The sequence below is a fragment of the Amblyomma maculatum genome, chromosome 8, assembly GCF_055883805.1.
Source record: "Amblyomma maculatum isolate TAMU_Amacu chromosome 8, ASM5588380v1, whole genome shotgun sequence".
Taxonomy (NCBI): domain Eukaryota; kingdom Metazoa; phylum Arthropoda; class Arachnida; order Ixodida; family Ixodidae; genus Amblyomma; species Amblyomma maculatum.
Genome location: NC_139351.1, coordinates 87458013 through 87482912, shown reverse-complemented (window position 1 = coordinate 87482912; position 24900 = coordinate 87458013). Strand labels below are relative to the sequence as shown.

Below are 24900 nucleotides of genomic sequence, written 5' to 3'. Positions count from 1 at the left end.
GGCTGGTATGACTAAGCTCGAGCACGTCGTGCATGAGCTGTGCCGTAAAGGCGGTGCCTCGATCGGTTACGACTAGGGACGGTGCGCCATGACGCAACACGATTTGCTGCATGAAGAATTGAGCGATCTCAATTGATGTGCCCCGCTGCACTGCCTTGGTTTCCGCATAACGTGTGAGATAGTCGGTCGCGACTATAATCCATTTGTTACCCGTCGATGACAGCGGAAATGGGCCCAGTAGGTCGATGCCGACTTGGTCAAACGGCGTCCGAGGTGGAATAATAGGTTGGAGCAAACCCGCGGGTTTGAGAGGTGGTACCTTCCGACATTGACACTCGCGGCAGCCTCTGACGTAGCGATGGACGGCGTCAGAAAGTTTAGGCCAATAATAGGCTTGACGAACTCGAGCGAGTGTGCGTGCAAAGCCTAAGTGGCCGGAGGTGGGCTCATCGTGGCAAGCAAAAAGGATGTCGTCGCGAAGGTCGGCCGGCACGACAAGGAGGTGCGCTCGATCAACAGTGCTGGAGTTTTTCTTGAATAAAACGCCATTCCGAAGACAGAATGCAGAAAGGTGCCTTCCAAACTGGTGGGGGACGTCAGCAGCGCGACCCTCCAGATGGTCAATGACAGGTCGAAGGTCTGGGTCAGCTCGCTGTCTGGACATTATATCTGAGGCATTCAGTAGTCCAAGAAAACTTCTGTCATCCGTGGCGTTATCGACAAATCCAACGGGTGCCCGCGACAGCGCGTCAGCATCTCCGTGCTTCTGACCAGATTTGTACACAATGGAGTAATCAAATTCTTGAAGGCGAAGGCTCCATCGTGCTAGGCGCCCTGATGGATCACGGAGATTGGCCAGCCAGCACAGAGAATGGTGGTCAGTAACGACTTTAAACGCGCGTCCATAGAGGTAAGGCCTAAATTTCATAGTTGCCCACACAACTGCGAGGCATTCCTTTTCAGTAGTGGAACAATTTGTTTCAGCGCGGGAGAGCGTGCGGCTGGCATACGCAATGACCCTTTCCACGCCAGCTTGGTGTTGTACGAGTACAGCGCCAAGGCCGATGTTGCTGGCGTCGGTGTGGATTTCGGTGGTAGCGTCTTCATCAAAGTGCGCAAGAACAGGAGTAGTTTGCAGTCGTCTGCGTAGCTCCGCAAAAGCCTCCTGTTGCTCGGCGGCCCACACGAACTGTGTATCATCCCGTGTGAGGCGGGTCAGGGGTGCGGCTACCTTGGAAAAGTCGGCGATGAAGCGGCGGTAGTACGCACACAAACCCAGGAAACGTTTTAAACTCTTCTTCGTGGTAGGAACGGGAAATTTTGCGACAGCGGCAGTTTTGTCGGGGTCTGGCCTAACGCCTGCGGCACTCACAAGGTGACCAAGAAACTTCAACTCTTTGTAGCCAAAGTGGCACTTTTCGGGCTTGAGCGTCAAGTCAGCTGACCGGAGGGCATCTAATACTGCTCGAAGGCGTTCAAGGTGTTCTCCAAAGGTTTCAGAGAACACGACAACGTCGTCGAGATAAACTAAACAGATTTGCCATTTGAGGCCAGCGAGAACGGTGTCCATCATGCGCTGAAAAGTAGCCGGCGCTGAACATAGGCCGAATGGCAGCACTTTAAACTCATACAGTCCGTCTGGGGTAACAAAAGCTGTTTTTTCGCGGTCCCGCTCATCAACCTCAATCTGCCAGTACCCGCTCTTGAAGTCAATGGAGGAGAAGTACTTGGCGCGACGAAGCTTGTCGAGCGAATCGTCGATACGGGGCAGCGGGTAGACGTCTTTTTTAGTGATGTCGTTCAACTTTCGATAGTCAACACAGAAGCGAAGGGTGCCATCCTTTTTTTTTCACAAGCACGACAGGGGACGACCACGGACTGTTGGAAGGCTGGATGACACCATCACGAAGCATCTCCTGAACCTGTGTGTGAATCGCTTCACGTTCCGTCGTTGAGATGCGGTACGGCTGCTGGCGTATAGGGCGGGCATCGTCGGGAGTAATTATACGGTGCTTCACAAGAGGCGTCTGCCGAATTTTCGATGATGTCGCGAAACAAGCACTGTATTTTAAAAGGAGAGAACGTAGGTCGTGCTGCTGTGTTTCCGAGAGATCTGCACTAATATCCAGACGATCAAGGGATGGGGGCACATTTTCAACTTCTCCGAACGTAAAACATTCAGAAACGTCCGCTAAGGCGTCGGCGAATGCGATAGCGGTAGCGCGGAAAAGATGGCGGGGCTCGTTCGTGAAGTTAGTCACCAGGAGCTCAGATTGGCCGTTACGGAGATGGATGAGACTCCGCGCCGAGGTGATGCCGTGGGTGAGCAAAAGGGACTGGTTGCCCTCAGCGACCGCTGTTCCGTCACGCAGTTCATCGCAGTTAACGGTCACAAAAACACTGGAACGTGGCGGAATAGAAACGCTCTCGGCGGTAATTCGAAGAGGGGCGTGGCTTTGGCGGTCTGCGGTGTCAGTATCATCCGCTTTCTCAGTTGAAAAGGTCACGGTACGCTTCCGGAGATCGATAATGGCCCCATACTCCCGAAGAAAATCGACACCAAGGATACAGTTACGGGAGCAGTCAGGTATTACAAGGCAACTTACAACAAACGTGGAGTTGCGAATTTGGAGTCTCGCCGTGCACTGACCGCTCGGAGTTACGACATGCCCGCCAGCGGTTCGAATCTGCGTGCCAGACCATGGCGTCATCACTTTTTTTAGAAGCGCCGCTAGCTTCCCGCTTAAAATTGAAAAATCAGCACCAGTGTCTACCAATGCGCTAACCTTATAGCCGTCGAGGAGCACGGGTATATCCAGCGAGAGTCTGTCTTCACGTGTACGAACTGTCGTCGGGGCCGTCAAGTCGCGGTCACTCACAGGTCGCGTTGTCGGGGGGTCTTCGTCGCGTCGATTTGAAGCGGCCTCGCCCCCTGAGGTCGCTGTCTTTAGTTTTCCCGGCTCGGACTTGGCGACCGTCGCTGCGCCATCCCGGATGAGCTGGGCTGCGAGGATAGTCGGTGTGGAGACGGAGATCGTGACTGTCGTCTAAAAGTTGGCGCCATGCGCTGCTGGGCTACGTAGTCCTCAATATCCCGGGGTCGTTGGCCTAAAGGAGGGTTACGCATGTCGATGGGGAAACCATTCAGTCCCAGTTGTCGATATGGGCACTGTCGATACAGGTGACCAGCTTCTCCGCAGTGGAAGCACAGGCGCTGCCGATTTGGGGCACGCCACAGGTCTGCCTTTCGCCGGGGTGGTCGGCGGTTGTCGATGTACGGCTCGGGGTGGGCTGAATAAAGTGAGCCTTGGTCGGGTGGCAGAAATTGCGTGGAATCAGTCGGGGGACGTCGCAAGATTTCCGCATACGTTGGCCGACAGGCCTCGGTAAAAAAGGATGGCGGGTTAGCAGCTGGTACCGAAGGCCGAAGTGCTTGCTGGAGTTCTTCTCGGACAATACTAGCGACAGAGCTGACCGTCGGCTGGGGAGCACCGAAAAGCTTCTGGAGCTCTTCGCGCAAAATGGAGCGGATGATGTCGCGAAGAAGATCCGGACTAGCCCCGAAGGCCGAAGGCGGCTCAGTGAGCGAAGCGGCGAGTACCGGCCTGTCGTAGGTCGCAGACCGCTGCTGGAGCATCCTTTCCATCGTGATTGCTTCCGAAACAAACTCGGCAACTGTGCTCGGTGGGTTGCGCACGAGCCCAGCGAACAGTTGTTCCTTAACGCCGTGCATGAGATGGCGCACCTTTTTCTCTTCGGGCATGGCCGGGTCAGATCGTCGGAACAACCTAGTCATGTCCTCCACGTACATGGTTATGGTCTCGTTCGGCATCTGTATTCGAGAGCGTAAGGCCCTTTCTGCTCGTTCTCGGCGATCCGGGCTGGTGTAGGTGTCCAGGATGCAGCGGCAGAACTCGCGCCACGATGTTAGCACGCCTTCACGATTCTCGTACCAAGTACGAGCGCCATCTTCCAGGCTAAAGAAGACGTTCTTGAGCTTTGCGGCATCGTCCCACTGATTAAATGCGGCGACCCGTTCAAACTGGGTGAGCCAGTCTTCGACGTCTTCCGTCTGACAGCCGTGGAAAGCCTTAGGCAGTCGTGGGCTCTGTAGAGTGTAGTACGTTGGAGTTTGCATGACAGGTCGAGGGGCGGCTGCGGTGGTGAATTCCAACGGCCCGTGCTCAGGTGGTAGGCCTAGGTTCCTCCGGCTAGCGCGGTGAACAGGAGTGTCGATTGGCACAGGACCTGAATCCTGGGTATGCGGAGGAGTGCGGGACATATACTGGGATCGATACCCTGCGCCGACACCAAAATATGTCACGGACAACAGGGCTAGACTTGACTAAAACGCCGGGACGAAGCTGTACCAGCAGGCGAAGTTCGGCACACAGCACGCGAGAGTCAACTTCAGTGTCCTCTTCTTCCAGGTGTAGCAAGAACATGGAGACACCAGGTGGCAGTATGAATGAATGAATGGCTATAGATGGATATGGATGGATGGATGGATGACTATGGATGGATATAGATGGATATGGGTGGATGGATGGATGGACGGACGGACGGACAGGAGGGACAGACGGATGCATGCAAGCATGCATGTATGCATAACTTTGATGAAATGCCGGTAAACGACGGTTTAGTACTGTTTGGTCAAAGTATGGCTTCGTATCTATGTTAGGTATTGTTTCAATGCCCAGCCCCGGGCATTTAGGGTATATAAATATGATAGAATAAGAGTGTTGAGCATGTGCGAGCCGAAACCGAAGTAAACTGTGAATTTCAAGAACCCCTAGTTTGCACTCGGCCTAACCGGGCTGATTGCTTAAACACTAAGGGCAAGTCGAGCATGTCTTTACTTTTTGATATGCACACCTGAGGTAGAAACTGTTCACAGCATACGTTCATTAAAAGAGAGCCCGTACGCAGTTCATCCCCTGCGTCCTTATAGGTTGAATGGAGCTCTGAGTTCTTCGGAGCTAAACAGGAATTAACAATGCGCAGTGGCCAAGGACATACACAAAGAAACGACGAGACACACAAACACTCAGCCCACATAATGAGATGCGCCTCAATTCTTGGCCCTTTTCAGGCAAAGAAAATTCATGCTGGTGCAACTGTCAGAATCATTGTATTTTTTTCTGCTCTTATTACGGTTGGTTCTATATTTATTTTACAACTTTTTTAGCCATACGCTATCTTCCGTTACTGAAACCTTGTTTAAGGAAAGGTTGTAGACGAGAATAAGAAAGCAGAATTTCAACCCGTGGGAGTACCACTAAGAAACTGAAAGATAAAGTAAGCTTCCACTCAAGCTGAAAAGCAATCTAATGAAGGAAAGGGTCTCGGGCAGGTGGCTACCGTCCCCCAGTGACTACAGAGTCACTAAACAAAGACAACGACTCGGTCGTTTCATTCGAGCTAGTTAGGACGTGACCTTTAACCCTAACTTGCCGGGGCTTATTCTCGGCACGTCCGCTGCTCGAAGTTTTCAGCAGTGACTTTGTTTCAGCGAATTCCCTAGTATTCTTTTCGCTTTCTTTTGTACTTAACGATTTCCCCGTGCTCGGAAAGTTCACATCTGTGGTGATTACATTCTCAGTGCTCCAACTTCAGAAGTGTTGTTGTGTTGATGCATAGTAGAGCGCAACTCTTTGGTGCCCGTTCCTGAGTTCCTGCGTTTCGCGTCGTCGTCGTCGTTGGCGTTGTCTTTTTAACTTGCTCCGCAGCTGGGACAGCGAGCGCTCCTTCCCCCACCCCGCTCCCGCTTCCTCCGTGGCGGCCACCACGCGTGTTATCTGATTGCTGCGCGCTCCGCCCCCCCCCCCCCCTCTTCCTGCGTGGCGGCAAGGGTGCTCTCCGGTTGCCAAAACGCCGACTCGCTATCAGCGGATCACGGTCCGTGCATCAGAAGCCGAAACACAGAGTCACGTTCGCTTCACTCACTAGCGGCGTCAGCGGCATCAGTCAGTCACTGCTATCTGTTCATCGTGGTACGTTCATATGGGCCTACGCGTTGCCTCCCGCAGCCTCCCGATAACTTAATTGCTCTATTCATTTGTCCGACCACAAAGCTTCTTTCATGACAGCCAAGACCTTTTAGTGGAGTGTTTCTTGAAGGAATACGTGTCAAAAATAAGAACAAGTTGTCTGCAATTGTACACACGTGTCTTGCTAGAAATCTTTGCCTCAATATATCGAAAAAGTGGAAGAGCTGATGAGCTGCGCTCAAATTTCGTATTGGGAAGTAACGTAATTGTAGGCAATTTTTTGTCTGGTTGACTACACTGAATAAAAATGTCGGCTTGTTTAGCCTCGGTGAATGTTCGGAAATGTAATTTTTGGACTCCTCTCTGGGTAGGATGCATAGTGTGTTTAACGCTGTCCTTCTGTCGCCTGTCGCCGGGTCGTGGCGGATCTCAGTTCCCTTTCAAATATAAGCACTGAGTTCTTCCCCGTTGGTGGCGTAGTGGCTCATGTTATTTTATTTTGTTTGCCCTTCCCCCCTGAGTCATAAGCTGAAACTTATATCATCTGCGTTTGTCAGCCGGCTTCATTCACTTCAGTCGGAATACAAACCCGGAATTTACTTCATCTTTACACAACGCTGCGGTTAAGTAGCTCTGGTAGACGCTGCTCAACTCGTTCTTGCAAGTTGATTGCCATAAGATGGAAATAAAAACGATTGAAGTCATGATACTGTAATTAGGTGAATACTCAAAAAGAACCCTCAAGAAAATAATGGCTGCGCTTAGGTGAGCTGGTTAGCCCTGCTGATCCAAGCCTTAAGCAGTGGACAGTGATTATGAGCCTTGACTTTTGCCTCAAAACCTCTTTTAGCACCATTTTTAGTACCATATTGCGACATTATATCGGAAAAGAAAGTTATTGCCTTTGTGTGGTTAATAATTTTGATTGATTGATTTGTTCAGTGGTTTGTTTATTGTCTAGAACATTTATGACTGCCCGATTGGCGCCGAATTAATTTTCTTTTAATACATTATGTCTGCTCTTGAGTGTGCAAAAGACAAAATCAACGGCAAAAATAGAAGCTTCAATATGCTTGGTTTGGGGTTTAACGTCCGAAAGCGACTCGGGCTATGAGAGATGGATCGTAGTGGAGGTCTTCGGAAATATCGATCACCTGGGGTTCTTTAACTTGCACTGACATTGCACAGCACACAGGCGCCTAGTTTTTGCCTCCATCGAAAAGCGACCGCCGAATCCTTGGGCACAGTACTCTAGCGCCGGTGCCCACAGCGCCACCCCGGTGTGGTAAACGAATATTTCTGCGTATCCATACTTCAAACACCTCGTTTGCAGCGACATAAATTTCGCGCGAGCAAAAGGTCAGCGAGGAGCCCCACCAACAGACCTTGCTTAACTTGCTCGAAAATAGGGCATGTGTCCATATCAGCATGTCACACCTTTACGCCAAAGGCATGCTGTCGCAATAAACAAGAGTGTCAGCGCTGTTCACTCAGGAAGCGAAGCAGGCCATCTAACATTATTCAGACTAGCTTTCGGCCCACAAAGCGACTGGAGCTGAGCCTTTCTTTCCAAAATAGCACAAAAACCTTTAAGGTTTTTAGGTGCAGAACATGAGCTAACATGTGGAGTTAAGCAAGAAGCAAAGTATATGCCGTGTGTTGAAGGTTTAGTCCGCAAAATTCTAGTGTCATGTGGACAAGTGCGCATTGGGCAGACGGGGTGAAGCATTAATACACGTTTGAAAGAGCATGCAAATACCTTGGACGCTAACAAATCTACTAATCTCGTTGATCACGTCCGTTACTGCGAATCTTGTTATCCTTCGCTGCACTATTCTGATATCCTTTATAAGCACCCGGCCCTCTTAACACGTGAGATAATAGAGGTCTACCACATAAAGCAAAAAACTAGGCTGTGCGGTATTAAGCCATCCATTTTTATGCATGAAAGCGAGATTGCGTGTCTTCATCCTACGTAGCAACACGTGTTTTTTACTTGTCCACTTCTTGATAGGGTGGTCTCTTTTTCCATACATTGTGTTCCCTCTTTGAATAAACTTTCAGTTGTGAGTCAGCGCTTGACTTGTGTTTCTTTTCTGTGGTGCTTGTCTTTTTCGCTGTTTTTTCATTCAATATGTTCCACTAACTAGCCCGTTTGGCTATAGCGTTGAACATAATAAGCGATTAGTCCGGCTTCTTATTGTTCGATGGTCTCGGCAGCCTCTCTGGGCACGGCTGAGGTCTCTGTCTTTAGCTAGAGGCTGTCTGTGTATGCGTATTTAAATTAAACAAGAATGGCAGATGAAACTTAGTGAAGACGACAATGTTTACCGCACACGCGAAAGTGTGTTGCAGTTTTACACGAGGCGTGATCGGCTGCAGGAATGGCACTCATGTCTGGGCACGATGATGCAGACGTTGATGTTCATCTCGAGAGTTCAAGGTCACAATTCGCCTTTTTCACAATACTGCAATGCGCATGCGCGCCTCTCCTCTGGTTGAAAACAAACCACCGGTCTCCGCTGCGCATGCGTAGTTCTTGGCCTCCGCGATCGGCGCAGCTGGAGCTGATATCGGGGGTCATGCGCAGTTAATATTCGTGACAGACGTATGCGACAGATGGCGACAGCTGTAAAGAACACATACCACCATTTTGCAGGTGGCTGCGTCTCACAAAGAAGTTTTCAACCAGTATCAGACGAATTTTAAACCACTCCCAGAGGGCTCCACCTTTTGTGAAAAAATGCGGATTGAACAATTATTGACCTTGAGGTTTGAGCATGGGAGGAACAGAGCTGACTCTCTAAACCGCCCGTCAGCTGATGGCGGCACTGCAAATATGGCGCCGATATTGGGTTCAATCTGAGGAAACGCTCTTAAATCTCAGAATGTTTTGCGCCGCGACACCTTTGTAGAAACTAGTTTCTATATTCATTTGTGTAGAGGCACTAGTGGGGCATACTTCGTGGTGACACTAGATCTTAGAAGAACTAGAAGAGCGTTAAACCAGTTCGCAATATATTCCAGATGTCTAAAAGTGACATCATCATATAAAACTACCTGTGAGACACACAGAAGCCGCCTCGGTTTATTTTTTGTGTTACTTTCCGTTATGAGGTTTGCTTCCATCCTGTGGAAGCTGCTTGAGTCTTTGATCACTCCTCTTTACTTCAGGAAATTGAGCTAGGATCATAAGCACTTCAGCCACTGCTTGGGCTGTTTGAATAAGAGCTGGAAACTTCTCAGCAGGCGACACAGTGAAAACATTTTCTCCTAACCTAAAATAAAGCGTCTCGATCCAAATGTGGATGAGAACTGAAAATTGCAACCTTCTCTGTGAAATAGACCACTACATAGCTTTGCAAGTTGTGCCACGAAGCACGGGCTAGCACCCTAATACAGCTGGCACAATAGTTGATTGAAGATCAGAAGTTCGAAAAATGGACGCTTATGTTCGAAACTGCGTATTTTAGAAACTTGTGGAAGTGATGGACTAGTTTAGCTCGTACCGTCGCAGATTTGAAATACAAAAAATTAATTTCAAGTTGCGAGTCGTAGCGTACATCCAAATACTGCATATTGTGTGGTTGCTGTGTCTTCAGCAATTTCCTGTCTTCAGAACGTACACTGTTCGATGCTTACTTGGACATGATTTTTCGAGTAGCACGGTTGTCAGCTTCATGGTTTTGTACTGCTTGCCATGTATAAAACTGCGCCGCTATCTATTGTTACTAAGGCCAAACAGTTTCTCACTCTGCAAACGATGTCTTGGGCAGAATTGAATGACTTACACTTAGACAAGTTTCAGAATCAGAATCAGAATCAGAATTTATTGGTTCAATGCAACGAATGAATACAAATATTGATAAGTACAGGAGGAGGTCCCAAAGCCAATGGCTGCACAGGGGACCTCCTGTTACAAGTATACAAAACAAAAATAATTAACTGCAAACAACAGCGGATGAAAACTGTAACTGTTATATAATATAAATGTTGAACACGCAGAAATACATGCTAGCGTAATATAAACAGAATATAAATTGAGAACATGTTATGAAAAGCAGTGGAAAACATTTGTATGTGGCATAAGTATTTTTATCAATTAAATTTTTTTTTTAAATTTTTTTAGCCCGATAGCAGAAAAGTACGAAAATTACGCTTGAAGGCATGAATATTAGATGATTGCTTAATTCTGAATGGTAATGAATTCCACAGAAATGAGCCAGAGAAATTAACTGTGGATTTGCCGTAATTAGTTCTGGGTTTTGGCAGTAAAATATTATTTTGGCATGAAAACCGAGTGAAGCTATGTCTCGGGAGCTGGGTACTATTAATTATTGAGATGGGAAGTGACCCGTTCATGAATTTTTTAGATACGAGGATGCCAATAGAATAATGAAACATGGATGATACTTCAAGGATGTTATGAGCTTGCAGCAAGGGCGCAGCACTGCACAAATGGCTGTTAGAAGTAATGATGCGTATGGCTTGATTTTGCACAAATGGCTGTTAGAAGTAATGATGCGTATGGCTTGATTTTGTATGTGTTGTAGCGGAGCTATGTGTGTTCTGTATGTGTTTCCCCAAGACGAAATACAATAGTTCATATGGCTATGGATGAAAGCATAGTAGAGAGAAATGCGCGTATGTAAACTGAAGTAGTTTCGCACCTTGATGAGCACCCTTATGCCGTATGCTAATTTTTTTAAAAGGGAGGATATATGTCTGTTAAATTTTAAGTGACAATCAAGATCTATGCCAAGGAACATCGCATGATCAGTGGCAAAGAGTATGTGAGAGTTAAGGGAAATATGTAAAGATGCAGGAATAGCCTTGAGAAGAGACGAAAAGATGACAAAGCTAGATTTGGATGCATTAATTGTAAGCATGTTATTTCGACACCAGGTTGCTATGTTTGCTGCATCGGTATTCAATTTGCGTGTTAAAGAATCTATGCACGAGTCAGATGCTAGTACGGTAGTATCATCAGCGTATAATATACATTCAGAAGATTTAAGGCACGAGGGAAGATCATTAATAAATAAAACAAAAAGAAGTGGTCCAAGGATGGAACCCTGAGGAACGCCAACATTAGTAGTCTTAGGTGTAGAGTAAGTATCAGATATGCAAACTGCTTGGATTCGGTTTAGTAGGTAGCTACGGATAAATGAAAGTGCAGGACCAGATACTCCAAGGGCATTTAATTTATCTAAAAGTATGTTGTGATTAATTGAGTCAAATGCCTTTGAAAGATCAATGAATAATGCGCCAGCTAATTGACCACGATCAATAATATATTTAATCATATCAGTTAAAGAAATTAAGGCTAATTCAGTTGAAAAACCAGACCTGAAGCCGAACTGATTAGAAGATATGATGTTAAATTTTATGAGGTATTTTGTCAGAAGGACGACAAACAGCTTTTCAATTACTTTGCTAAAAAAGGAAAGAATAGCAATGGGACGATAGGTACTTGTTAGGCGCCTGTCACCTTTTTTGAAGACGGGTATTAGTTTGGCTTTTTTTAGTGTGCTAGGGAAGATACCGGTCTTGAAGATTAAGTTGACGATGTAAGAGAACACATTGCAAATCAGAGAAGATATTAGCTTGATATGGAAAGAATGGAAGTTGTCAAGGCCTGGGCTTGCATCTTTCTGATTCATAATGACAGTGCGCACCTCATCAGGAGAAACCGGGAAAAGGAAGAAACTATGAGGTAGACGGGGGTACATGTGAATGGGGTGAGTAACGTGAGGTTGATCGATGACAAATGAATCAATGAAAGCATTCGCAATGTCGCTAGTATCACGATAAACATGTGTGTCTGTCTGGATTTCCTTTATAGGAGCCGTAGTAGGAGTTCTATTTAATAATGAATTGATCACTTTCCATTGTTTTTTAGAATCACTACCAGCTTGGTTTATTTCAGATTAATAATATTTTTTCTTCGCAGTTTTGAGTAGCCTGCCAAGTATATTGCTATAAGTTTTATATCGTGTCCGTAAATTAATATTAAATGGCTACTTCTTAGTCTTTTTATACAGATTATCCTTTTTCCGTAGACATTTCAAGAGACCGGTAGTTAACCATGGGTTGTAAGGGTTGTGATACCTTTTTCTGCAATATGTCACTGTTGTAGATGATGTATCAAGAGCTTTAGCAAGTACAGCAGTGAATGCTTCGTAAGCAATTTCAGGGTCATCAATCAAAGTAATTGGTAGCCAATCTATGTTAGCAATTGTTTCATAAAATAGTGAGGAATTCAAGCGTTTCTTAGTAACCTGCACATGATTATCAACGGGGATAGATTTTATTCGTACAAAAATAGGGTGGTGATCTGTTAATTCAACTTTGACTACGCCAGCATCGGGGGAAGTAATTAAGTTAGAAAGCGCATGATCAATAAGTGAACTATTTCCGTTATTAGGGCATCTTGTAGGTACTTTTAATAGGCATTCGAAGCCATGGCCATTAATGCAGTTGTTGTATTCATGATATGAAGGCGTTGAAGCATCTAGAAGGTTGATGTTAATGTCACCCATGATAATGACATTTTTTTGTTCCAGTGAAAGCTTATTTAAAATTTCTTCAAAAGCCAAGCAGAATTCACTAACGGATGATGAAGGAGATCGATATAAGCAACCGATGATAATGTTTCTTGAATCTTGTGACACAAACGACTTATCAAGCTCAATCCATACAGACTCACAATTAGTCGTGTTGATTGACAAGTCCGAGCGTCTGAGGTAATGGAACTTAGATGATATAAATATAGCAGCGCCACCATGGTTACTATCCCCTCGATGACAGTATTCGGCAGAGTAAGACGGAAAAGAGTGTAAGTATTGGTCGTGGGAGCTTAGCCATGTTTCACTGATACAGATAAGCGAAAAATTGTGATGAATCGATGATAGGAAATTAGAAATGTCATCGGAATGTTTGCGAAGGCTACGCGCATTGAAATGAATAAATGAACGGCACGGGACAGAAAGAAAGGCTTCAAGCTGAGAAGGTGAAAAGTAAGTCGTCGTTGCAAAAAAAAAAAAAAAAACCAAAAAACAAAGAAATACGATTACTTATTATGAATGGGCAAGCTTATGAAAGGATGGAAAGATCAGATTCGCTACAGATACGGAACACGTCACTGTCGTCGGTTTGGCGCGCTTTGATACGGCAATTGTCGGTCCACAGAAACTTCCACTTTTTTTCTTTCTTAAGCTTTAGGGCTTTTGCAAACAGTTTTTTGTTATCTGGCGAAAGATGATCATTAACAAAGACTGGGTTCTTGACTTCACCTTGAAAGCCAAGACCGCTAGTGTTCAGTCTGGCCTTTCGTGCCTTTCTCACAAACTCGCTTTTGTGTGACCGAGAGTAGAAACGGGCTACGATGTTTTGTTCGTTCGTTTTTGTTGGTATGCATTTTCTAGTGTATGACGACAAAACGAAGGCAGCACGAGAGAGGAGGCAGCACATTCCCACTTCTGTGCGCACGCATTGCCACTCTTGTGGTTTTCATTGTCCCACTTTTCGTAAGAAAAAAATAAAACTGACGAAATAATGTCCCAATATAATTTTGAAGAGCGTTTTGTCCGGACACATGCAAAGCTAGCGTCATTACCCGATTATAAAATTCTTATGCACGAGCTGAAACTAACAATAATATGCAGTAGAACCTCCAACCTTTCGGTTCTCATAAACACTATGATATGAGAAAAACTACAATAGATATCGGACGTGAAAGCTCTGAAAACACAAGATAAAAGGCTTCAGCAACTTCCATCTTGAGCTGGTGATTAGCGTTACCCGGAAGTACGCCGGCTAAAAATGGGAGAGGCTGAACTCCTATGAAAATGTCTGCAGATCCGTCGTTATTTCCCAGCGAATACCCAGAACCGGCAAAACGATATCCGAGGGCAGAAGACTATGTAAAAGCAGCATAAGCCACCCTGTTTTATATAAGGTAACGGTTGCATAAACTTTGCGGGTATTGAAAACGCGCATCTAGGTGTATATTATATATCTTACAGAAAAATTCCGCACGTGCCTTCATGTGTGTTGCTCCCTGAATATGCAGTAGAACGGAAGTGAGCAAAATAGGAAGAAAGAGCGGAAGCACGGAAAACAAAGCAAAGACAACTTCTTTTAAAGGCCAATTTTAACGGCTGACTCAAGGTACTACGTGTGGCAATGCAGGAATAGTAACATGAATACTGGAAAGACAGGCGCAACATGAGGGAAAGAAAAATGCTAGGGTCATACTCGCTTATATATCGCAGCAGCGAACATCTGTGTTTTTTTTTCCCTCTCATCTTTACTCTGTCTCTTTGCTTTGGGGTTACTTTACTTCTGCTGCACATACACTGAAAGCGAGCAGAAAGCATTGAACTATACCTGGAATATCAAATTATATCTTTTTTTTTACACTCTTCGCAACCTTCTACTTTTGCGTCTTGCTTGGTATTTCATATGTGATGTTATAGTTTTGTCTCTTTATTTTGGGCATAAATGTTTTAAGAAAGCAGTGGTTGTTTCTGCGGCAAGTGTTGTTGTTCAGAGTGTTGAGGTTAAATTAGCGGGAGCATTCTATGCACTGGATTTATTAACCTTTGTTGAACCTCTTGCCTGCGTGTTGAGGTTAAATTAGCGGGAGCATTCTATGCGCTGGATTTATTAACCTTTGTTGAACCTCTTGCCTGCGTGTCTAGAAATTTTATTTGGCGCCTCTTGGGTATGCTAAGAAGATTATTGTTTTTTTTTTTCGCATACAAGAAAATACTTTTTCAGAAGAGGAATTGTCACTTTCATGTTTAGAGCAGTGATCTATGCAACAGAAAATGAGCCTACTTGCTCCGAGAGTGACCCTTTCTTCTCGTGGTTTACTCGGACGGCTTTGGTTTGAGAATATGCATTGCAGAGCCTAGTTTATATCAGAGGACAAATGTTCGTAACAGTATTTTATCCTACATTAGGATGCACGAAATCGTATTTCTATTTACCTGGGATTCAAATCATTCTGGAATACTGTGATATTTAAATGGTTAAGAATCGTTAAGAAACGAAACCTGAAGTTGAATTTACAAATGGGTACCAGGAGACCTTCATGTGTGCGTGATTAATCTTTCCTTTCGATTTCAGACTTCGAAATAATTACATGTAATCCCAAAACAACAGCGTACGAGCTCTGTTAGGTGTCTAAAAGATCTACCAAACAAACTGTGGTGCTGAATACCTAAAAAAAAAAGCTATCACAAAATTAAACCACTGCCCAAGCCAAGATATAATTTTCTTCAAACTCTAAATCCACAAACTTCGAAAGCTGGAAGAGTAAATTATCATGCCAAAGCTTCTAAAGTGACAGAAGAATTTCTAGTGACGATTTATGACATACACATTTTCAGCAAAATATGGAAAGCGTTGTATGCAAGCAAAACACATAGCAGCAATATATAATGACTGCAACGTGGAGCAAGGTTTCTTTCTGATTTTAAAAGTTAATATTAGGCACGAGCATTAATTTGTTGCGAGAGCTGTTTGTTGGCAGTTGTATTGTTTACGTGCCTAAAATTGGTGTGCATTTTTTGTTTCCTGGACCTTCCGCGGACGAAAAATTGCAATTCATTTCTCTTTACTTCTCTTCTATAGTAGTCTTTATTTGCTCGTATCACTATCATACGGCTTTGCTAGCTTTTCAGCCACCCACTACACACATACTGGCATCTAGTCCTTAGCTGCTGGTAGAGAAACATACAGGAAAATAGTATTGTGATTAGCGGAACAAAAGCAAACTCGAATAATGTTCAAGATCCCGCTAATTTCTATAATGGAAACCATTCTGCTTTTGAGAAGACAACTGCCTATGTAGGTGTCACGTGAAGTAAACTTCCCTTTCCTAATTTCCTTTTGAATGCGAAAAAAAAAAAACGACGCTGAAACATGATGCAGATGGTAAGGTATATATTTCCTAAGTGTTCTTAACGTGCGCTTTACTGAAACATTTCCATATCCCAGCTATCACCCTTCCACACTTCTTGTTGCAGCGGCTAGAGTTGTCACCTCGGTAGCCTGAAGTTTTTGAAATGCTGCACATGAAGAATTAGAAGTAAAAGATAAAAATAGTCGAAGTACTTTTAGTGGATATCACTTATATGCTTACCACATATATCCCTTACAAAAATGATCTATAGACTTTCTATAGACATATTGTAGACTCTATAGCAATCCTTTAGACTTTAGGTCAAAAGGGTCGAATACCACTCAGTGGGAAATCACTCATATACATACCGGCTCAAGATCCGGTTGTTTGCTATAACAGAAACCATTTCGCATTTGAAAAAAATAGTTCATGTATTGGCGACGTGAGCTAAACTCCCTTCTCCTAATTTCCTTTGACTGCAAAAAGACGAAACTGAAACATGAGGCAGATGATGAGGGATGTGTATCATAGGTATTCCGAATCAAGATGCCTATTGGCGAAGGAGGCCGTCATAACCGCGGCCATCGCCTTTGCTAATGCAACAATCATAGTAAGCGACTCCAAACTGACGATCAGTAACTTTGCTCGAGGTAGAGTCTCTAATCCCACCCCACAAATACTTAATGAAATAAGAGAATCTGTTCTTTTGAGAGAGATCAATTTAATATTGATCCCCGCTGATGCAGGGAATCCGTGAAATGAGGCTGTCCGCCAATACGCTCGAGAATTAGCCGGTCGAGTGGTAGAAAAAAAATCAGGAACCGGATTCCTTCGGAGAGCCAGTTATATCATACCACGAACGCACCACACATTACAAAACAGAACACTCCCACCACCCCATAAAACACTGACCAGAAAACATGTCTTATGAAGTCAGCTACAGACGGGGACCCTCCCTAACCCAAACTACATATCACAATTCATAAATAAGGGTATGAATCCCTTCTGCTAATTTTGGAAAGACAAAGACATCTTCGAGCATATGATCTGGGCGTGCAAAGCCCATAAGCCTCCCTCAGAACTCTTGCCTGATCCTTCTAAAAAAGTTTGGAACAAGCTAAGGTCAGCGATGACCCTGGCATTCAGTTCAAGGCCGTCGAATGGACCGGCGTCGCCAAAGGTCTCCACGGCCCGCGGCACTCTAGTTGACTTCTCCTATTCCTCCCAATAAAGTTTTATTTCAGCCTGTTAACGTGCGCTTTACTGAAACATTTCCATATCATGTTGATCGAGCTTCCACACTTGCTTTTGTTACAGCGTCCTGTGCAGTTACCTTGGCGGCCTGAAATTTTCTAAATGCTGCGCATGGAGAATTAGAAGTAAGAGATCAAAACAGTCGAAGCACACGTACTGGGAAATCACTCATATGCTTACCACTATCGACCAAACATCTTGCCCGATATAGTTCGTGACGTCGTTGTGATAGGCTAAGCCTTTTCGTGAGGCCTAGTAACGTGGTCTAGTATACGGGTATTTGTATAGCGGCTGCAGCGTACGAGTCTCCACGACGGGCGTACGTTCGCCAGCCAGCAGAGAGAATGATGAAGCGTACGTCCGACCAATGACTTCCCATGACCTCTTATAGGGTTTTTACCCCAAAAAGAAATAAGCGCAATGCATTTAAACCGGCCTTGTTCGCACCGGAGAACTCTGATTCAGTAGGCGAGCTTCTTATTCTCTGAGCCACCACGGCGGGTGCTTTCGCACATTATGAACATGTTTATTTAGACTTAAAATTCCGCCGTGTGACGTGGCGGCTCCCACATGGCGTCACAATTAAAGTTAAACCCTTGGAAATTAAAGTTAAACCCTTGGACTCCGCGATCAAACATGCTGTTATGGCGGAGGTGATCGCGGAGGCGATTTTTAAACCTCCGTCATTTGATGTGGCGACTCCCGGATGAGGCCGCATGCTCAGCTGAAACTGCAGCCCACTGGGTTCATAGACACAGAACGTTTGCACCAGGTATCACGTAAAAAACAGCAAACATGCCGAATTAAAACAAGTAAGGCGAAGAAAACCCCTGCTTTTGCACTTTAATCGGTTTAGCAAAGAAACCACCTGCCAATTGTTTTTCTCCAGCTATAGTCAAGACTATATATACTTCAAAACTAAGCATGCATGGGTGTCCCTGCCGTCACGAGAAGAGAACAAGCGTTAAAAATAATCCACAGGCTTCCCTCATATGACATAATAGACTGTCGTGTAAACCGTGCCGCCTGGACAATCACAATCGCCATTCTTTGATTCGTTCCTTAAACTTGTCGCCTTTTTTTGTGGTTTATTATTTATTTTCAGTAAGCCAATGAGAGTGCAATGTCATATTTTCTTTCCTAATCTCTCTAGACGCGTCGACACTTTACCCTGAACTTAGTAAAAGCCTGAATTCAGGGTGACGGCATTATGCCGTGCCAATGTATAAGCTTAAAAAAAAACTGTTATCTTATTATTAGCACTTCACCGCGACTACAGCCTTTAAAAAGTGTTTATCAATTCGTATGTTACAGTATACCTCAGTTTCTTTGAATCAGGGGCTGCAAAGTCAATATTCACAGCTTCAAGGCAGAAGCTAATGATCTGATAAAACAGCGTGTTTTCTTCATGAGCAGAGAACTGCTTCAAAAGGAACCACATTCAAGCGCAATCCATTCTTTTTCTTTCTGTTTTCTAAGACAATCAAGAAACCTCTTGCATGTTGAGCCGTGAATTTACCGGCAGCCTCCTATGCTCTACCTGCTATTAAGGCATCTTCTAGATATCTACCCTACACACCGTCCGTGTAATACGGAAAATAATGACACATGGCTATAAATGGCGATGCTTAACTCAGCCTTAGCGCTGCACACTCAGGACATGCTGCATGTCATTTATCTTATTTCATTTATTTCAATACTCTCGTCACCTGTGGCAGCAAGAAATAGACATTTAACATCATGACCGTTTGGGCTAGTTGGTGCGAATCAAAGGTATGGCACCAGCAAAAGGCACAGAAACACAAGAAGTACACTGGACAGTGCGTTCCGTGTACTTCTTTTTTGTGTGTGTGTGTGTTTCTGTGTGTTTCGCTGGTTGAGTATAGAAAAGACAGACCTTTTAATTTCAACATTTAAATTTTTATCTCATTCGGGGAACGTCATATAGATGGTGTTGCTTGCCGGAAGACAAAGGAGAAAAAAAGTATGGTGAGGGCAAATACATGATTTCGGTCCCTACACGTGCAAGTATTCTCATCTCCTTAATTTTTCTGATTTATTCGAAGCAATCTTTTCCAATCATCGGCGATACCCTAGCCTCAACAGTGCAACTATTATACACTTTATATAGTTCAGAGAATGCTGAAAAGAGCTCATGTTTGCGATAGACAACCTGAGGTGCCTAACCTTGTTTGAAGTCGTTGCTTACGAAGACCTAATTGTGAGGAGCCCTCAGTTTTTGCTTTGTATTCACTTATAGGAGAGTGATTACTCATTCGCGTCATCCTCAAACGCAGGCGTACAGTTACAAAAAAGCTATATGAGTATCACAGAAATATCGCGGGTAACGAAAAATTGGGTTCTGAAGCGTGGCTTGAACCTGGGACCACCGCCTGTCCGGAGGCAGTTGCTCTATTAAATAAGCTAATCAGGAAGTATTGTGTAGCAGGTGGTGTTGTAAGAGCGAATTGGTCAAGCACTAGAAATCCTCCTCCTCCTTATCAGCTAAGTCAGTGCGTTACAAAGGCATCTCCCATATCCCTGTAATTAAATCGGTCTTATTCCAGCTGTATCCACGTGCTTCAATATTTACTGGAATAAACATAGTCTCGCACAAAAACGAACATTCTAAAGCTCGTCCAGAAACACGCTTGGCGATGGTTCCTTCTCAACGACGCAGAAGAGCCAAACACAGAGAACTTTATCTAGCACCATGAACAACGCACATTATCTTTCTCTTTTCTGATTTCCGCTCTGCTTTGCATAGACTCTCTGCACGTAAACATGGAAGCTGTCGCGGCTAATTGAAAATGCGGAAGGCTCTCTTCGTTGCTTGTGGGAACGACTGTAATACTTGCCAGGGACATTTAGTTATGACTATCTGAAGGCATACGTTATTTTTGTTATAGAAATTACATTTCTGGATATGCAAGAAGATTACAGCATCCCTCAAACGCTATTTGTGAATAATAAAAAAGCTCATGAATGCATAGATGTGTTAAAACACTCTCTAATATTGATGACAACCTCCCCTCCACCTTGTCAATATGCTATTGCATTTCTTGAGTCTTTTCGCCATGTCAGCTTTGCTTCATTGCTTTTTAAATTGTGTGAAGTGCTTGTTCTGGTGGAGATTTTTACTGACGTATTATTTCCTACTCTTGCTATGAGAGCAGGATAAAAAGATAAAACTAGAAGAAGGTCACTGAACAAATGGAATCTTTGCCACCAGCGCCACCAAAACAAGCACTTCACAGAGTTTAAAAAGCAATGAAGCAAAGCTGACATGGCGAAAGGACTCAAGAAATGCAATAGGAAGGTTGTCATCAATATTAGAGAGTATTATAAATCCACTATCTATTCATGAGCCTTTTTTCTTGAGTCGTTTCGCCATGTAAGTTTTGCTTCATTGCTTTTTAAACTGTGTGAAGTACTTGTTCTGGTGGCGCTGGTGACAAAGATTCCATTTGTTTGGTGATCTTCTTCTAGCTTTGTCTTTTTATCCTGCTCTAATAGCAAGAGTAGGAAATAATACGTCAGTAAACCCTGAAAGAAAATCACTCGCAGGTCTGGCAGCGATGAAATATAAAATGCTAATACTGTTGTTCGGTGTTGTTGAAAAACAGGTGCCTCAAATGAAGATCGCAGTTCTCTTATCAGATGCAGTGCAGAACTGCGCGCCGTAACTCCATAATCTCTCTCGCTGCTGTTTCTTTAACTAGCATTGAAGGGCAATGCCCGGATATTTAGACGCTAGGGCATGCCCAGCTTTCTGAGAGCTTATAACGAGGCACAAATCGTTTCTTCGACAGCCACTGGTGGCCAAGCAGGTTCTGAACTAGAAACATCCGTTGCAAGAATGTGCTGCCATTTACATCGCAGGATGCATTCCTTGCATCAAAAGTGACGTAACCTGAGATCGAGCAGAAATTGGAACCAAGAAACACTGCGTTGATTTTGTGAATGTTTTTTTCCTCTGTTACAGGTGGATTTACTTCGTCACGAAGCATGGACATGCCTCTCCTCTGCATCCGACATTTCACGCCTTGTTAAACACCCGTAGAAATCAGCCAGCTGTGACGGACGCTTTTTCCCCCTACTCCAGTCATCGGGTGATCAGTGCACGTGTGGCGATGCTTGGCGGCTTCATCGAGTGCTGCGTACTTTCGTGCGTGTTTCGCCGTATTGTTTCCATGACGCTAGCTGCAATTGGGACTGCCCTTGGTGGTGAAGCATAGAGTTCGTGTAAGCGTGAATCGAACTTCTGGGCAACGCTGAAAGGATTACCCCAAGTCTGCGCAAAGCCCCGAATCTGTTGAATTTTCTCTCGCACTGAAGGTGAGTCACCTGTCTTCCTCCCATCAAAATAGTCATCGAGCAAACAGACATGAACTTTATACGCATAAGCCGGTAGCCTGTAAACCGTGTTTATATACCACCGCATGGTAGCAGCCAACGTGCCTTATGCTTTGAGGAGGAGAGTCACCTCTACTATAATGTAAACATAATACAGAATTGCCCGATTATTATATTGGTCATGGTAATGGTTTTTCTGGGCTTATCATTGGGCCTGCAATGATATTTTTCGGTTCATCTGCGCCAGTAAATAAACGTGGAAAATAGAAGGCGTCAATATTCTTGATACGTTAGGTCGAAGAATTCGAGAAACATATGGTAACTGGCGCCGAATGTATGCTTCTTCCCCATGTGCATCTAAGATGTTAGGCATGATGACACTGAGCTCGAAATGACCCAAGTATTTACATATGCACTGCGAAACAGCCCTCGCCTGAGCAACAGCTGTTTCCGGTTTATACGGAATACCGCTAAAAATTGGCTAACTTTTATGCTTCGGGCCACTAAAACGCCAGATTTTATACGTGGGTCAAATAAAAGGTTTATCAAATGGTGGCACGGCAGTCATCAAGTGAGAGCTATTTTAATAACCTGTTCTTTCGCTCTACGAGTGCTTTACTTTCTCGGAGTTGTATTTAGTCGCTTGCTTCCGGCCTTGCGTGATAGGTACTCGTGTTGCTTCTAGCTAATAACCTCTGCAAAATTATGTACTTGCATGTTTTGACACCCGACAGCTCAGATGGCAATGTTGGTTCTTAATTTAATTTGTCTTGTAAAGATATGAGCTCATAGAGCTCTTGCAGACACTGAGACGGATAGACACTGATGGCTAGCGGATATGCAGATATTACCCTTTTTTTGTGGAAAAAAGAGGGTTCTAGAGGAAGCTGACGTGCTGGAACACACAATGAAGGTAAATAGTTGCAGGAGATGAAAGAGTTGCTTCCTTCAGGGTATCAATTACCCCGTTGCTGCAGTAATTGATGGCTTGTAGAATGAGGCCGGAAGGACGTAAACATAATCCAATTACAGTGGAGAAAACGACTTCCGGGGTGTTACTGGGAACAGGGAGACGGAAGGACGGAAGAGACGAACGGAGGAGTTGTGGGACATATTAGTGCAAACATCTAGAGCCATTTCGTCTGGCAAGAAATTAAATGTAATTTTTTTAACATTTCCTTCAACCCCCTATGGCAACCTTGGTTGTTGTAATATACATAATAATCCTTGTTGCGCCCTTGAGCAGCAAACATTGGTAGCACAATCGGGCTCAATATATAATCTATTCACTGTTGTAACCATGTTGTATTTTTCTGCTACTCATTTGTCACATTCGGAGAAAACAATTTCATGGTGTATGAAAGGCATGGGTAGATATTCTGATCTTCCAGCGCGATTCCTAAGTGGCTGTAGCAAGGTTCTGCTCTGTGCCAATGTCATGGAGTCGAACGTTGACAGCGGCAGGTGCACTGCGATAAAGGTGAAATGCAAAACCTCTCTCATGCCGTGCACAGTGCAACGTGCAACGCCAGCACCCACTGAAAGCAGAGTCTCCCTTTGAAGTGCTCCGAATCGTAGCGCTGATTAAGAGCGTTAAATTTAACGCACCGTAGGACGTTATTAATAAACATGCAAATAAAAAAGGAAAAACATTGTTCTTTCCTAATCATCCCTGTAGGGATCCTAGCCACTGATCTGAATGCCTCGTGAAGAAGGGGACGGTACAGCAGGAAAGTGTATTTTATCTACTCATGACCAGAAGTCTGTACCATTCATTTGAATTCATTTTAGGGAATAAACTGATTTAAGAAGTACGTGCTAATTGCAGAAAAGAGAGTAAAATCACATGGGCAAACTTCTAAGGAACATACCAGGCGCTCCCTTCTGCTAACGAAGTGGAATCTAATGCGACGTTTCCATCAGTACGAAAGAATATGAGTTTCCTTACTGAATCAAAAATGCAAACACGCATACGAGAGGGTAGACGATGAATCACGCTTTTCCTTCCTCAAAGCAACACTTTCTGTTCAATGATGTACTCTGCTCACACAGTGAGGAGTTAATGTAAACGCTGCATATAAGAGAAGGCGAACGTAGCGGAGATGCAGAGGGTCATTAGGCGGAGGAGGTGGCGCAAGCACGATCGATACGAGATGTCTGCATTTTTCAGCACAAGTTATTAAGCTGATCATTATGATAGTTTACGCGAGAAGAAAAGCGGTGTACTTATTGGCCTTGTTATGCACGTTTTTATGTACATTCTTGCCCATTGGATGCTGACATACCTAAATAAACTGCTCTCTTTCATTAGCCAAATTCTTTTAACCGATTCTAGGCTTTATATTTATTGTTTTCGTATGTAATTTATCCGAACAATAGAAACGTAAAAGCGAAGGCTAAAGGATTTGTGCGTTCAGAATGGATATTTTTGACAAATGCGGATGAAGAAGAGGTGGTTAGTAACAAGCGTGAGAAAAGGAAAGAATTGCTAAGAGAACGAGAATGACAGTGGTGACATTGATTAGCTGCGTGTGTGAAATGACCGGGAGGATCAGCGCCGAAATGAATCGATGGAGGGTTTCTTAAGGCGACGAAGAGAGAAACGTAGGCAAATAAATTAGGGCTTCAGCAGATTGGCCATGCTATGTGGGGAGATGTCAGAAGGAGGGTAATAAAAAATAACGCCGAGAGAAGTAGTGCCCCAGAAAGAGCCAAATAGGGATATAGATTTTGGGATGAAGAAGTAGTTTCCAAGGATAGTTCACGAGATGAAGAAATAGAAAACACTAGTTTTAAACATTACATAGATAAGTGGGATAAAGTGGAGGTAGCAAAATGATTAACAATATAGAGAAAACGACATCTGCGATCTTTTAAGTGAAATTAAAAAAAAAACACATTTTAAGCGTTATATCATCTCACAAAGAACTGCCGTCAGTGGGTCAGGTTTCCCACCACCCGTTCGAGTAGGCATGACATAACTGCATCTCGCAGCATTTCGCCGGTCTTTTACCGATATTGGGTTTTCTCATTGTTTCTTTTTTAGTTGCTTAAATCGGTCAGTATAGGAGCATCAGGGCGAAGTCCGAAGCGTCCTCCCCCGTTTCTCGTTTGTTTCTCATTAGCCTGGAGACGAGAGATCTGCTAATTACAACCGACGCTTGTGTGCTCTTTTGCCGCTTGCCTATAACGCAGACTTGGACAACGCCGTCCGGCAACAGCGATGACGGTAACTTGCACCAGCCGCCAGGAAATCTAATATCACCCCGGCGTTCGAGATGTCCAGAAAATTGCGCGCCTTGCGTCACAGAGGCATCCGCTCTATGGTAGAATATTGAACCGGTGCGTCTGACGTCGCTGGCATCCGAGACTCATGGTGTTACAGGC

The 24900-nt window shown here is 44.4% G+C and overlaps 1 protein-coding gene across 9 annotated transcripts in view; it reads left to right on the top strand.

The window, feature by feature from the left end:
* Positions 1-24900, top strand: part of LOC146181709 (inaD-like protein) — a 1346554-nt gene that overhangs the window by 565409 nt on the left and 756245 nt on the right. For all 9 annotated transcript variants that reach the window (XM_084576720.1, XM_084576719.1, XM_084576716.1 and 6 more), the window contains one exon: positions 21143-21495. The gene's annotated coding sequence lies outside the window, so the exon portion shown is untranslated. The remainder of the gene's footprint in view (positions 1-21142; positions 21496-24900) is intronic.